We start from the raw sequence: 13,701 nt of genomic DNA, 5'->3' as shown, positions 1-13,701 counted from the left end.
CAGGCAAAAAGTTCAGTGTTCACTAAGAATATAATAAAAATAAATAAATAAAAGCCGGCCAGAGAAAATTCCTCTCCCCTTAGTATGCAGAATGCACATGCTGGAAGTAGCTTCACCTGCCAGCTGTGATTAATTTGCTATTTCTTACAACGTCTCACTTTGATTATTAATGATAATGATTTGATTTATGAGTTCTGTTCACTGAATATTCTCAATTTTCAAAGATGTACTCTCGGGGAAAGAAAAAAGAGAGAAAAGGCTAGTGGGGAGATAGCGACTCAGGTAATGGAATGTGGCATCATTTACCTCTAGATGCTGGTTCAAATCTATCTCCCCACATTTTCCAAAGGTGTACAGGGAAATCTAAAGGCCGGGTAGAGATAGTGTATATAATGAATGAGAGAGGGGTATCATGATCCCACCTCTGTTCTGAGGTTTTGTCTCGTTATGTGTTGTGGGAATGGAGAACATTTGGGACCAAGGCTTCTGGATTTTAAGGCTTTTCTCTGTGCAGAATTATAACGTGTAAACCCTGTGACATGAATTGCATATTAGCATATTGCCATTCATGCATTTATTAGAAGCTGAGATTTTTAAGGCTGTATGAAAAGATGCTATTTCTCAGAATAGAATTATGGCGAATTAAGTCAATTAGAGCTCCGAGGGGCCACACAATTTTGTTAGAATATCATATTCTCTACCAGCTGACCTCCCCATGATCATAGAAAAGAAAATTTAATAGAAATTAATTTGGTGCTTTTCATAAATGCAAAAATAACTCTGGAATAATTGATTTTTAAAGGTTGAAAATTACAAAGGTTCTCATCTTCCTGAGAAATATCTTCTAGAAAAATAGGTCGAAGAAAGAAAAATAATGTAATCAACTCTGACTAGATCACACCTTACACTGGAATTCGGAGTCCTGACAAGATTTTAGAGCTGTCAGCACTCCCCGGTAAACTACCCATAGGGAGCTTATGTGTCCTTCTTCTCACTACATTTCTTAGATTACACAGCAAGGGTGCCTACCTGACAGGAGGTCGTGCCTGTTCACCCCTTTTAATGATATGGCTAAAAACTACATTTTAACACCAAGATTTATCAAGTGAATTTTATCTCTTGCTGACCGGAGAAAAAAAACTATTGCTTATAATGTACTCACGTGAGGCTCTTAGCATTTGGTAACAAAAAAAAATATGGTAGTTGTTTTGCTAGAAGCTTGTAATGAGATCTTTGAGGATCCTAAGTCCTAGAAAAGGGATCTGTATCCCTCAGTGTCTAAAACCAACTATAAGTCTCTCCTTTACCCACTAAAGTGTTTCATTTATACATAGAAATCTGTCTACAATGACCAGACCTAGAGCTCCCACCTGTGTGTTTAAAGTTCAGAACCATTTGACATTTCAGTGTACCTTCATGAATCCTGTACTATCTAGAAATCTGAAAACCCTGTATCCTCTTTTTTTCTTATTGCTCACAGCAATCACATTTATGTCAATATTTATTTTCTAAATAATTTTCAAATCTCTTTTATCCTCTCCATGCATATTACTAATGCTGCAACCCAGGACCACATCATCACTTGCCTGGCTTACAATGTTGAACTCCTGGTCTCCCCGTCTCTATCCTGGTCACCCCCTCACAACCCTCCTCCTTAGTATCACTTCGTCTCTGACAATGATTGTTAAGTACACAGTTGTATCTCCCACTTGGTAAATGTTTTACAAACAGCTCACTACCTTTTGGTAATAGAGCCAGTAATATGATTTACTTCATTTGCAAAGCTGTAGGAGAATTCAGTGCTCCTGATTCCTAGCTAGTACCTGTATTTCACCACAAGGCTTTGCAGCAGACTCACTAGTCAGTGTGAATTATTCATGTTGAATTAAATTTTCAAAACTAGAGACAAATTAAACAAAGTAATATATAATGTATCCATATGTATATTTTGAAGTAGTATATATGTATATGTGTATGTATATGCATGCCTACATGCATACGTGTACAAGCAGGTATTTATATAGGTTTATATATATATATATATATATATATACCTGTACCTACATATACACATATAAGTAAAGTAATATAAAACAAAACAATGTATCTTGTTCTCTCATCAAACGCATAAGTAAAATTTCAAGTATTGATGTTTTTCCATGCTCTCTTATAGAAAACAGTCAGTGCAGAGTTGTCCTTTATACTTCTGTTGTACTAACATAAGTAGTTTAGAATACATGTATAACTTCAGAGAATACTTTCAAAGACTTCAGGGACACCATGTTTTAGTTAGATTCTCTAATTCACAACATAGATACATACGTAAGTTACCTTGGGGCATAGGCTCCTCTTTGGATTAGGTGACCCAGAAGTATAGCATGCAGGAATTCAGTTAAGTGCAAAACAACCAATCAGGCCTCTTGGAGTATTGGAACACTGATGAAGATCTAACAATAATTTTAGCAGCCTGACTGCATGACTCTCTTCACCATTATACTTTCTCTCTACCTGCTAGAAAACCCCAATTACTGTCAAAATGGAAGTGCTGCCCTTCAATTAGAAATCTCATGCCAGACATCTCAGAGGCTGGTAATTAGATTCAAGAAAGATACTTTGGGGTCAGAGGCCAGTCTCTGACTTCTAAGGGTCACCAGGTCACCTGGCCTTTACTGCATATCCAATAATTCTAGACAGTGTTCCGAAGGAAGGCGTGTGAGTAACAGGTACTGGAGCATCCAGTATTGCCCCCTGACCAGAGTTAGTTTCTGCTACATACCACAGAAGCCCCATATGTGGCATGATGTCCTGAATTTCTGACTGCAAACTCCTTTAATTCCTAGCAATACGATTGAGGAAAGGGAGTTTTTCAAATGCATACCCCTTTTCCCTCATTTAGGGAAACATCTTTGAGTGTTCTGCAACTTTTTTTTAGAAATAAAAGTAAACTTAGTAAGGGAGACTGAGGGTTATACATACTGTTTTGACAGGGTCCAAATCAAGGCTTGGCCACTAACAAGGAAAAATGAACAGCTCTATAGAGAACCAGCCAACTCTGAATACCACTAGAGACCTTGCTGCCCTCCTAACTCATATCTAGTTGGCTAACCAATTTCCCTGTAATGTAGATTAAAATATTAAAGAAACAATTTTCAAAACTCAAAATCTTACCTTTGAGAGGTATTAATCTAGGTAAAATTCAAGCACAACCACTTTAATTCAACTTATCTGATTAGTTTGCCATTCCTTTAGCTCTTTTCTGAAACAATGGGGCACAACATAGATTAAAAAGTAAGAGATTTCCAGCAGCTGACAATCAAATAGAGGATCAGAAATGTAAGCTTACATCAGGGTGTACAGAAGTAGGCAGACTGAGATTGGTCTTTGTACCCCCAAATTATGCTAATCATATAAACATCATTGTTTTGGAAAATGTCTTTTAGAAATCAAAACTTCAGAACATTTAAAAATTAACCTTTAGCAATATATCAAAGATGAACTAGAAGTGATTTTGCAGGAACTTGTAATGTGAAGATGGAAATAGATGATGCAGGTCAAGTCCCTAGCAGAATAGTGAGCACAAAGTGTGTTCTTATATCTGAATCTGAAATAACCTCTAAAACCAGCTCTAGGCAAAATTCTGGATATAGCCAATTTCAGCTTCAGGATCCTAATCTCTCACACAGCATCCCCTGGCTATCTTTCTCCTTTATCTTCGTTAGGTGACAAATTGCAATGCCTCTAGCTGTCCAGAGATCCCCCACCCCTCCTCCCAGATCTGCTCTACGAAGGCAACACCATAACTCTAGGCTTCCAACTTGACATTTCCTCTTTTCAGCACAAAGAACTTTTGATCCCATGTTTTAAGGAGTTTTAGCAAAGTATCATGATGCATAAGAAGGAATGGATAAATCCCCTTATGGTAAAATTGTCATTGCACACAAGTTTTTTTTTTTTCTTTTCCATGAAAGGTGTGTTTACATTTTTTCTTAAAATAAGTCCTTTGAGCCAAAAAGGCATATTTTAAGGTATAATGTTTGACATCAACAAAATAGGGGAAGTATTTTAAAAATAGAAACTTTGGGCCCTCTCTGGTGACACAGCGGGTTAAAGCACAGCACTAAGAAGCTTAAGCCACTTCTGCATGAGTTCAATCCCTGCCTTCCCAGGAGGGATCCACATGGTGCGACAGACCTCTCCTGACCTTCCCGCTGCTCCCCTCAGCAGTGTACTTAGTCAGTCTGCCTGCTCCCAACTCTGTCTCTGGTGAATCCTCTCACCCTCCGCATCTCTGGCCTGTATTCTGTATGAATAAATAAATCTTTTTTAAAAAAATAGAAACTTTCTATTTTCCTTAGATAGGTATAAATTTTTCCTTCAATTTTATTAAGAAAAATTTAATATGCAAAAAGCTGCATCATTAGAATGCACATTTTGATGAATTTTGATTTAGGCAGGCACTCAATGAAACCATCCTTACAAACAACTTAGTAAACACACCCCTTACCTTCCTAAGGATATTTTATGTCCTTTTTAATTTCTTAAAAAGTTTACATATGACTGTTTTGTTTTCTTGAGTCCTCAACTGGCTACTCCTTCCTTACATAAAACAAAATAACTTAGGAATTTAATCAAAAAAGAATGTCAAAGGCTTTTCTTTGTTTCAAGTATATTAAGAATTTCACCTTCTAATTCTTAAAGTTCTAGATATATAGAGAAAGAAACTTCATCAAACTCCAAAAATCATATCAGGAAAGAAGACCATGATGCTTGCAATTATTTAAAAAATATTACTAATATTTCAGCAGCTGTCCTGCCCACCTGTGACTATGCAGGTGTTTCTTTTCACAAACCTGTCCCTTCCAGGGACAGTTCTTTCTACCCGCTTGTGTCTCTACAGCATGCTTTCCTTTACTTTCCTTTTTTTCTTAATAATAAGGCTGCCCTTTGGATATATAAAAGTAAATGTTACTCATGCTCTAAGTTCTAATATCTCAATTACCTCATTTCCCTAATTATGGAGTCACTTATTTGCATTCATAGTTCAAGCAGAGAAAAGTAGAGCTCCAGAAACATACTCAGGTAAAGATGCCAGGTGTTTCTGGGTTCAACAGCAGAGTACAGAGGCAGGTCAATTCCCTAATCTTTTCCTTTAGATTAACTCCCTTCCATATTTCATGATGTCACTGACATTTGTTACATTTAACACTACTCCTTAAATAATGCAAATGTCCATATTGGAAGGATAAGTCCCAAGACATTTAGATTTGCTGCAAAATTCTTAAAAAGGTACTAAAAGAACAATGTGTCTATGCAAAAATGAATGTATATGTGCTTTGGTAGAAACCAAGGAATCCCCTTGCTGTTCTTTTTACCTCATTATTGTACACACTCCCAATCTTTGGGAAGGGAAATAATACTACCTACTTATGGGAGGCACTGGGTGCCCAGGAGAATCTTTCATAAGAAGATTTGCCAAAAGAAACATTTGTCACATTTTTTGTTTATTGCTTGATTTATCTTTACACATCAATAGGTTTTGCTATATTGAAATTCAAAGCGTATATGGACAAAATAGTTGATTAATACCAGCTATTTTATAAACATGGATTGTATTTCTTGTCCAATCACAAATTAAGGATTAAAACACAAAGCCCCCCCCCTTTTTTTTTTTTTTTTTTGAGATCTGTTGAAGTGAAATCAAAGGGAATTTTTGAAGGGCAAGATCTCATTGCATTGCACTGGGAATCAAGCCCTTGTTACACTTAATGGATGTTCCATGCCAAGTTCCCCAATCCCTGGGGGTGAAAATTTCCCCTAAAAAGACCTGGAAAGAATTCAAGGCTGCTAAAGTCTTGAATAAAACTTTGCTTGATGTGTATTGTACATTTTTATTACCCCAAGATGATATGTTATAATTACCTTCTTAAATCATGTGAGAAAAACTTAAACACATTATTAACAAATGATAACATTCCCAAACTAAACCAGTTTAGTGCTGGTCTCTCCAGAGTGCAGAAGAGTGAATGCCAAGCAGAGACCAGAAAGCTAGTAAAGGTATCAGTAAACATGCTGACTATTCACCATGATTCTACCAAAACCCACAAGACTTAGGAGAAACAAGTTAGCCTCTGCTGGAGTTAGGTAGTAAAAGACAGAAATCCTTTGGAAATATGCACAAAATTACAATGAGTGATTTTTGGATGTTCCATAAGTATCTAGCCAAAACAGAAAAAAAAATTTTTTTTTTCCCACAATACAGAGAACAAGGAAAACTCTTCCAGAAGAATATTTATTTTACTACCTAGTAAGCAAGTTGAATCATTAACATCATTGAAATGAGCAGATTTAATTTCTTATGGTGTTTGAAAATACCATAAGATGGAAGTTAATTTACATTCTTTCCTTCACTCTGCCTGAGTTCAAACAATGTTAAGTATTAGAACTCACTCTAAGAAGAACTTTAAAATGCTTACTTTCAAATAGCTATTATTAAGTCTTTTAAAGTAAAGGCATCTTTTGAAAATTATGAAGGTGGAAATAAAGCTAGTAGCCGGAAGGGTATTGCAGTTGTCTGGAGAGTGTTGAACATTTTTTGGAGGTGGATTGGAAGGGTGATTACTGTCTCGTTTCCTGGCATCTTTCAGGCTGGTGGGTATCCACAGTGCACAAGCAGGCAGAGGCAGGTTCTCACCGGGAGCCTCCATGGGGTGTTCTGGAAAGGGCTCGCATCCAGCTTGAGGTGATGAACCGTAGGTGGAGGCTGGCTCCTCCATTCCTTGATTGAAGATCAAAACAGATTTGGTTTTGGCAAATGTCTTTTAGAAATCAAAACTTCAGAGCATTTAAAAATTATCCTTTAGCAATATATCAAGAAAGATGAACTAGAAGTGATTTTTGCAGGAACTTGCAATGTGAAATTTTGGCAGAAAGAAACTGACATGCTTGATAATGCTAGTTGGTTACCCCAAAACCTGGAGTATGGGAGAAGTTTATATGAAGATGGAGAAAAAAATGGGTTTATATATTTTTGTTCTTGATTAAGCTGCAGCAACTGTATCTTCACAAGTCAAAAGTTTGTTACGTATGAATAAAAGATGCCAGTCACTTATTTGTTTTGAATACCCTATTTTTTCCCCAAGCTTTTAAAATATGGTGTAATAAAAAAAAAGACTAACCCTAGGAACAATGAATGTTGTATGGGTAACATAATCCACATGAAAAGTGTATTATTTTATTATATGTACAATATAAACATTAGACATTTCCCAGTAGCTCACTGTAGAAAAAAAAAAAAAAGGTTATACTGCAATTTATAAATCCCTTGAAAAAACATGCACAAGAAAATTATGTTCATAAATATTTCTGTACTATTTCAGAAAATAATAGAAATGATTCAATTTTCTTAATCTTTCCTTTATTCTTTGAGATTTTTGATCAATTCAGATTGGTCAGAACTGGCCCTGTACGGTCATCAAAAGAGATAGTATCTGATGCATATCTATGCAGTAAAGTCGGTCCTTTAATCTCTCAGAAATAGGCAATAAAATATGCTATTATCATAAACTCACATCTAAACTGTCAATAATTCAGAGGCTTGAGCAATCATCTGGACAGCCCAGAAAGTCAATTTAGACAATTCTACAACCACATTTTGTACTGAATTTATTAGATAATTCTGCTTTGCTCTGCATCTGAGGATACAGACATGATCCAAGTTCATCAAAAGTTCTCAAGGGAGAATTAAATCCCTAAAGCCCAGTCCCCAAGAGTGACTATTTGGAACCCGCATAAATTCACTGAAACAAATTATACAAATCTCATTCTTGGATGGCTTCACTAAAATAGTTTATCAGGGGAAAGCCATAACCTATTAAAATTGAATTTTAGCAAATTTTAGCAAAATTTTGGTCAATGTTTTTAAAGTTGTAAAACAATTGAATGTATAATAAAAGGGCAAATTCTTCCTCAGGCACAATGTATAATTTGAAAAAGTTATGACAGCTGTTTTTAGAAATAGTAACAAATAAAGCAGAGATCTGGAGCCCCTTTCTCCACTCCAATCACATGGAAATACACAGTATGATTTTATGAATTTGTACTGATTGGAATAAAAACTGGGGCCTCCCTGGTAGCACAAAGGGTTAAGTTTCAGGACTATGAAGCAATCCACAGCCACTGCAGCACATTTAACCCCCAGCCCCAGGAGCTGACCTATCTGATGCAGCAGACCTCTCCTATGTCACCTGCTGCTCCCCTCAGCAGTGTATTTCAGTCTGTCTGTTCTGCTCCCCACTCTGTCTCTGGTGAATTGTCTCTCCCCCACCCACACTTCCGACCTATACCCCAGCTCATGTATGCACAAATAGATAAATCTTTTTAAAAATTTAAAAGTGCATACATACTTCAGAAAAATAATTTGGTTTGAAAGCAATACAGGAAATGTCCAGGGGTCAGAAGTGGAAGGAAATATCATATCAATAAAATATCATTTGGAGTTTTGTGGGCCACAGCAGTGCCGAGGCCATAAGACTTCACTGTTGGAACTGTACCCGTATATTCAACATGAATTAGGGCATTGAACTCCATGCATTAAGTGACCCAGCAATTCACTGTGGCTTTTGTTTGTTACAACAGAATCCAAAATACCCCCAATCAGGTTTTCTAGAGCATGACTCCTCTAAAGAACCTTCTGTTGACCATGAGTAGATATAGTACCCAAACTTCTGCAAAATCAAAAATATGGGTCTTTGCAGTGTGGGTAATTCAGATTTGTTCAATTCAATTTATTAGCTTCTTTTTGTTATAATGATGCTATGTGAAAATATTACATTCAAACCTAGTTTGAGGCCTATAGATGTTGTATGCCTTCTACAAAATGTCTGTGGAATGCCTTCTAAAGCATGACTGTACAAGTTGCATCCAATGGAAACAATTCCCAATGAAGGTGAGCTCACAAAGAACCATAAAAAACAGATGAGAAATTCTAGTAGTAAAACCATAAAGGGAACTAACAAATAAAAACAATAGTATGTAAGGAACTAGGCATTATGTCAGCATCATTTAAAAAAAGCTTTAAAATAGTTAATTTTACATTTTCAGAGATTTAAGAAGTTGCTTTAAAATCCCTTTCATCTATGTATCCTTTTTTTTTTTTTAATAAGAGGGAGAAAAATGGGCTAGGTCACTGATCTTGAGGAATTTTTTCAAGAGTTTTAGAGCATTATCATTTTCTTGGCTACTTTACCGCTCCTCTCTTTGCTTCTCCTAGAGCAAATTCATTCGCAGTCGATATCACTGTGGTTGTGTTAGATTTTCCTTGAGGGCTTCTTAAAGCTAAAAAAGATAAAAATAAAAATAAATTTAAAAACCAAACAAGATGCAAAATGAAATTTGAAATCCATTAGAAAGATAAAAATAACAGTAATGTAAGTTTTGATTTTTTACTGACTATATAGCCAAGGGAGTCAAACAGTAAGATTCTTAGTGTTCCATAGAACTTTGCATATATCTCTGACTTTTCGTCATTTTTGTTACTTTTTTAAAAGAACTATATCAAGTGTGCTTTTGCCATTTTTGTTATCAACTTAGTAGGGCTGCATAAAATGCTAACTAGAAAGCTGAATAGGAAAAAAGTTAACTTCAATAACAATTTGTGTACATATTTAGTTTTCAGAGAATTCTTTAGATAATAACTAAGAGAAGATAAAGTTAATCTGAGTAAAAGAAAACTCTAAAAATATGTAATAGATTTTCCAATGATCAGAAAAGTTATGTTTATAAAGGATGAATTAGCAAGGCTTCACAAAATAATATCAGAACAAATGAAAATCAACTCTGGGTTACCAATAGAAGGATATTTTTAGCAATGGCCACTGTTCAAAATTTAATAGACTCTCATTTTAAGCAGATAATCCCATTCACTATAGGCATTGAACATCAGAATTACAAGTTTCTTTTAGACAGGATCCCCAACATTTAGGATAAATTAGAATAAAGTTAAAGATCACCTTAATTCTTCAATGCTATAAATGTTAAGTACATACATTTGCAATGAAAATTGATTCACAATTTTAAGTCATGCTAAGATTGAAGCATAAGTATTTTAAATTCTGTCTTCATCATCCCAAAATTTACACATAACCTTCTCACCACAGGTTGAAGGGGGTGTTATGGTATCAAACAATTGACGTCATTTTATATTAAACGTTCTTCTGGGAACCTTCATCTATCAATGTTAGTATTCTCTCCCTCCTTTCTCCTTACCCCTTTCTCTCTAGATAGACACACACACACACACACACACACACACCGAGTTTCATACTTGTTCTTTTTGTTTGTTTGTTACTAAGTATTGTTTGGATCGGGCATTAAAAGATGGTAAATTTTGGAGTCCTCCTTGGTGGTGCAGCAGGCTAAAGCACAGCACTAAGAAGCTAAAGACACTTCAGCATGAGTTCAATCCCAGCCCGGGATGTGATCCACATGACACGACAGACCTCTTCTGACCCACCCGCTGCTTCCCTCAGTAGTGTGCCTCTTCAGTGGGCTTGTTCTGCTCCCCACTCTGTCTCTGATGAATCCTGTCACCGCCCCTGCACTTCTGGCCTGTAATCCAATTCTATATGCACAAGTAAATAAAACTTCTTAAAAAAATTTTTTTAATTACCTTTTTTTTTTTAATTTATTTGTGCATACAGAGCTGGGGTACAGGCCAGAGGCTCAGGGACGGCGAGAGGCTTCACCAGAGACAGAGTGGGGAGCAGAACAGGCAGATCTACAAAGTACACTGCTGACGGGAGCAGCGGGTGGGTCAGAAGAGGTCTGCCACGCCATGTGGTCGCCTCCGGGGCAGGCGGGAATCGAACTCATGCAGAAGTGGAGTTAGCTTCTCAGTGCTGTGCTTTAACCCGCTGAGCCACCAGGGAGGGCCCTTAATTACCTTTTTTTAAGATAAATCTTTTAAATTTTTTTAATTACCATTTTTTAAAGATAAATCTTTCAAATTTTTTTTAAAATTCCATCTTTTTTTTAAGATTATGCATACAGAACTGGGATACAGGCCAGAGGTACAGGGGCAGTGACAGAATTCACCAGAGACAGAGTGAGGAGCAGTATAGGCCTACTGACCAAGAACACTGCTGAGGGGACCAGGGGGCAGGTCAGGAGAGGTCTGCTGCACCATGTGGTCACTTCCTATGTGGGGATCAAACTCATGCTGAAGTGGCTTTTGCTTCTTAGTGCTGTGTTTTAACCTTCAGCCAAAAGGTTTAAAATTTTTAAAGAAACTCAGGGGCCTCCCTGGTGGTGCAAGGGTTAATGCCTTAGTAGCACTAACTATTTCTAGCCACTGTGGCCTGAGTTTAATCCCCAGCCAGGAAACTAATCCACATATGGTGCCCAGACTTCTGTCTTGCACGCTTTCCCCTCAGCAATGTATTTCAGTAGATTTGCCTGTTCAGCTCCCCACTCTGTCTCTAGTGAATCCTTTTTCCCTACCCCCTGCTCCAATGGCTTGTACCCCAGTTCTTGTATACATAAATAAATTTAACAATAAAGTCAAGAAACTTGACCAGCAAGCACCACTCTTGACGTTGGGAAGAGCAATTATGAAAAAACAGATTTCTAAGGCATTGCTAAAGATTTAATTCTTTTTCTGGCTGTTGCACATGTAATATTTTTAAGCTCTACCTATAAATGTTTCATCCTCTTCCATATTATGCTAGTTACATTTGAAAATATGTAATTCATGTAAGAATATCAGATCAGAACAGCTAAAAATAGCAAATTTCTACAATTCCAAATGACTAGAAAGTTTCTAAGAATGGCAAGACACAAAATCTGGTGACATCACATACTCAAGTTTAATCCTTCTTGAGTCATGCTTAGTTCTCTTAAAATATTGACTCATTTTGTTTTTAGTGCTTAGCTGTATTGATGTTGCACCAATATACAATACTGAAAGTTCCAATTTAGTGGCCAAAATCAAGAGCATACATAGTACTTTTTTCCTTTAGATTTAGTTGCATGGAATAGGGAGGAAAATTAAATTTTGGAGAATAAAGCAATTATCATTTATGGTTTAGGTATTGAAATCAGCCTATAGTTGTAGACAGGATTAAGTAATTAGTTTGGACAACCTGTAAAGGTATTTTAAATATAACATAATTCAAGAATACTTATATTTTAATTGGATGTTTGGTATAATAATCTGAAATTATTTTTATGTCTGGGTAATGAAAATGCAATAAAAAGTTTAATTAGCAAAAATTCAGTGGATAAGAAGATAATGGAAACAAACTTTAGGTGAATACTATCATGTCTTATGAATGTATATTTAATACACCATCAAGAGTACTAATTAAGTTAAGGAAAATCAAAGAGCATTGCTATAGAAATATATTAATATGATAATAATTTCTTTTTAATTATTTTTAAACATTACATCCAAGTATCGTAATGCATTTTTCTAGTACCAATTATCTCTTAATAAAGCAAGTATTTCCATTTATTTTTGTTACGATCTTCTAAACTGAGTCAAAAAGGAGAAAATTGTCTAGCTATTTCATAGACTAGAACAATGGTTAAAATAGAAACAGGTCTTATATGCCAAATCTGTGTCAAGAAATATAAACACTGAGTGCTTCAATTAAGTCCCCCAAATACCAAATTTCATAATAAATAACAACAACAGAAATAGCTGAATTGTGATGCTGACGCTGAGTATTTTTCAATGCATGTCCCATTAATTGCATAAGTGACTTGTTCTTGCTTAGTCACCTAATGGCACATTCCAGTTCACAGCCATGCAAGATTACAGATCTACTTAATTCGAGTATGCTATACTCACCTTCACAAATTAAAAATTAATAATTTCAGTTTCAAGATTTTCTTGTGTTACATAGCAGGATGAAGGAGCATTCTGGGATCCCCAAGCCTGCCTGCTCTCAACGGGTTGTGCCATCCACCAAATGAAGACAAAGTGTTGTCTAGTGTATAAGGCCATCATTATAAAATACCTAATACAATTAGTGTGCAAAAAAGAGAAGAGAAAGATAGAGTTTCCAAATGAAGCACCCAAAGTTACCCTCCCACACACCCATAATGTCCAGCCAAACAGGGCTGGCTGAAAGTAGGACCACTTAGGCCTGAAAACTTATTATAAGTCCTTCTGGTGGGGATCCACAGGAAAGGGGCAGGAGGGGCCAGCCAAGTCTGGAAGAGCAAAACCAAAACCAAGATAGAGGCTGCCATTGTTAACCTCCACACGGGTCTCTCACCCATGTCGCCTTCCTTATTCCCCAAGTCCCTGGTACCAGTCCAAGGTCAAAAAGCAAGCACAACTTCTTTACACGTCTCCCTGGTCTCCTTTCCCCTGTGTCTCCTTGGTCTCCTTTCCCCTGTCATCTCTAGCTTCTCCTCCCTACTCAGCTTCACCCATCCATGGGTGGAGCAGGACCCGGGAACCTCCCCTTTCCGTGGAAACTATCTTGTTACAATGCCAGCATGCTATACTCTTGTTTCACAAATTAAAAATTAGTCATTTAAATTCCAAACATATATAGCATTTTCCTCAAGTGCAAACTTTGTGTTTAAAACTATTTACTCATTGGGGCCCTCCCTGGTTCCCCCCTCTGTCTCTGGTGAATTCTCTCACCCCCTGCACCTCTGGCCTGTATGTCAGTTCTTATATGCATAAATAAA

Source organism: Condylura cristata, unplaced genomic scaffold (assembly GCF_000260355.1).
Source record: "Condylura cristata isolate star-nosed mole 26May11 unplaced genomic scaffold, ConCri1.0 scaffold00030, whole genome shotgun sequence".
Lineage (NCBI taxonomy): Eukaryota > Metazoa > Chordata > Mammalia > Eulipotyphla > Talpidae > Condylura > Condylura cristata.
This window is presented reverse-complemented; position numbering follows the sequence as displayed.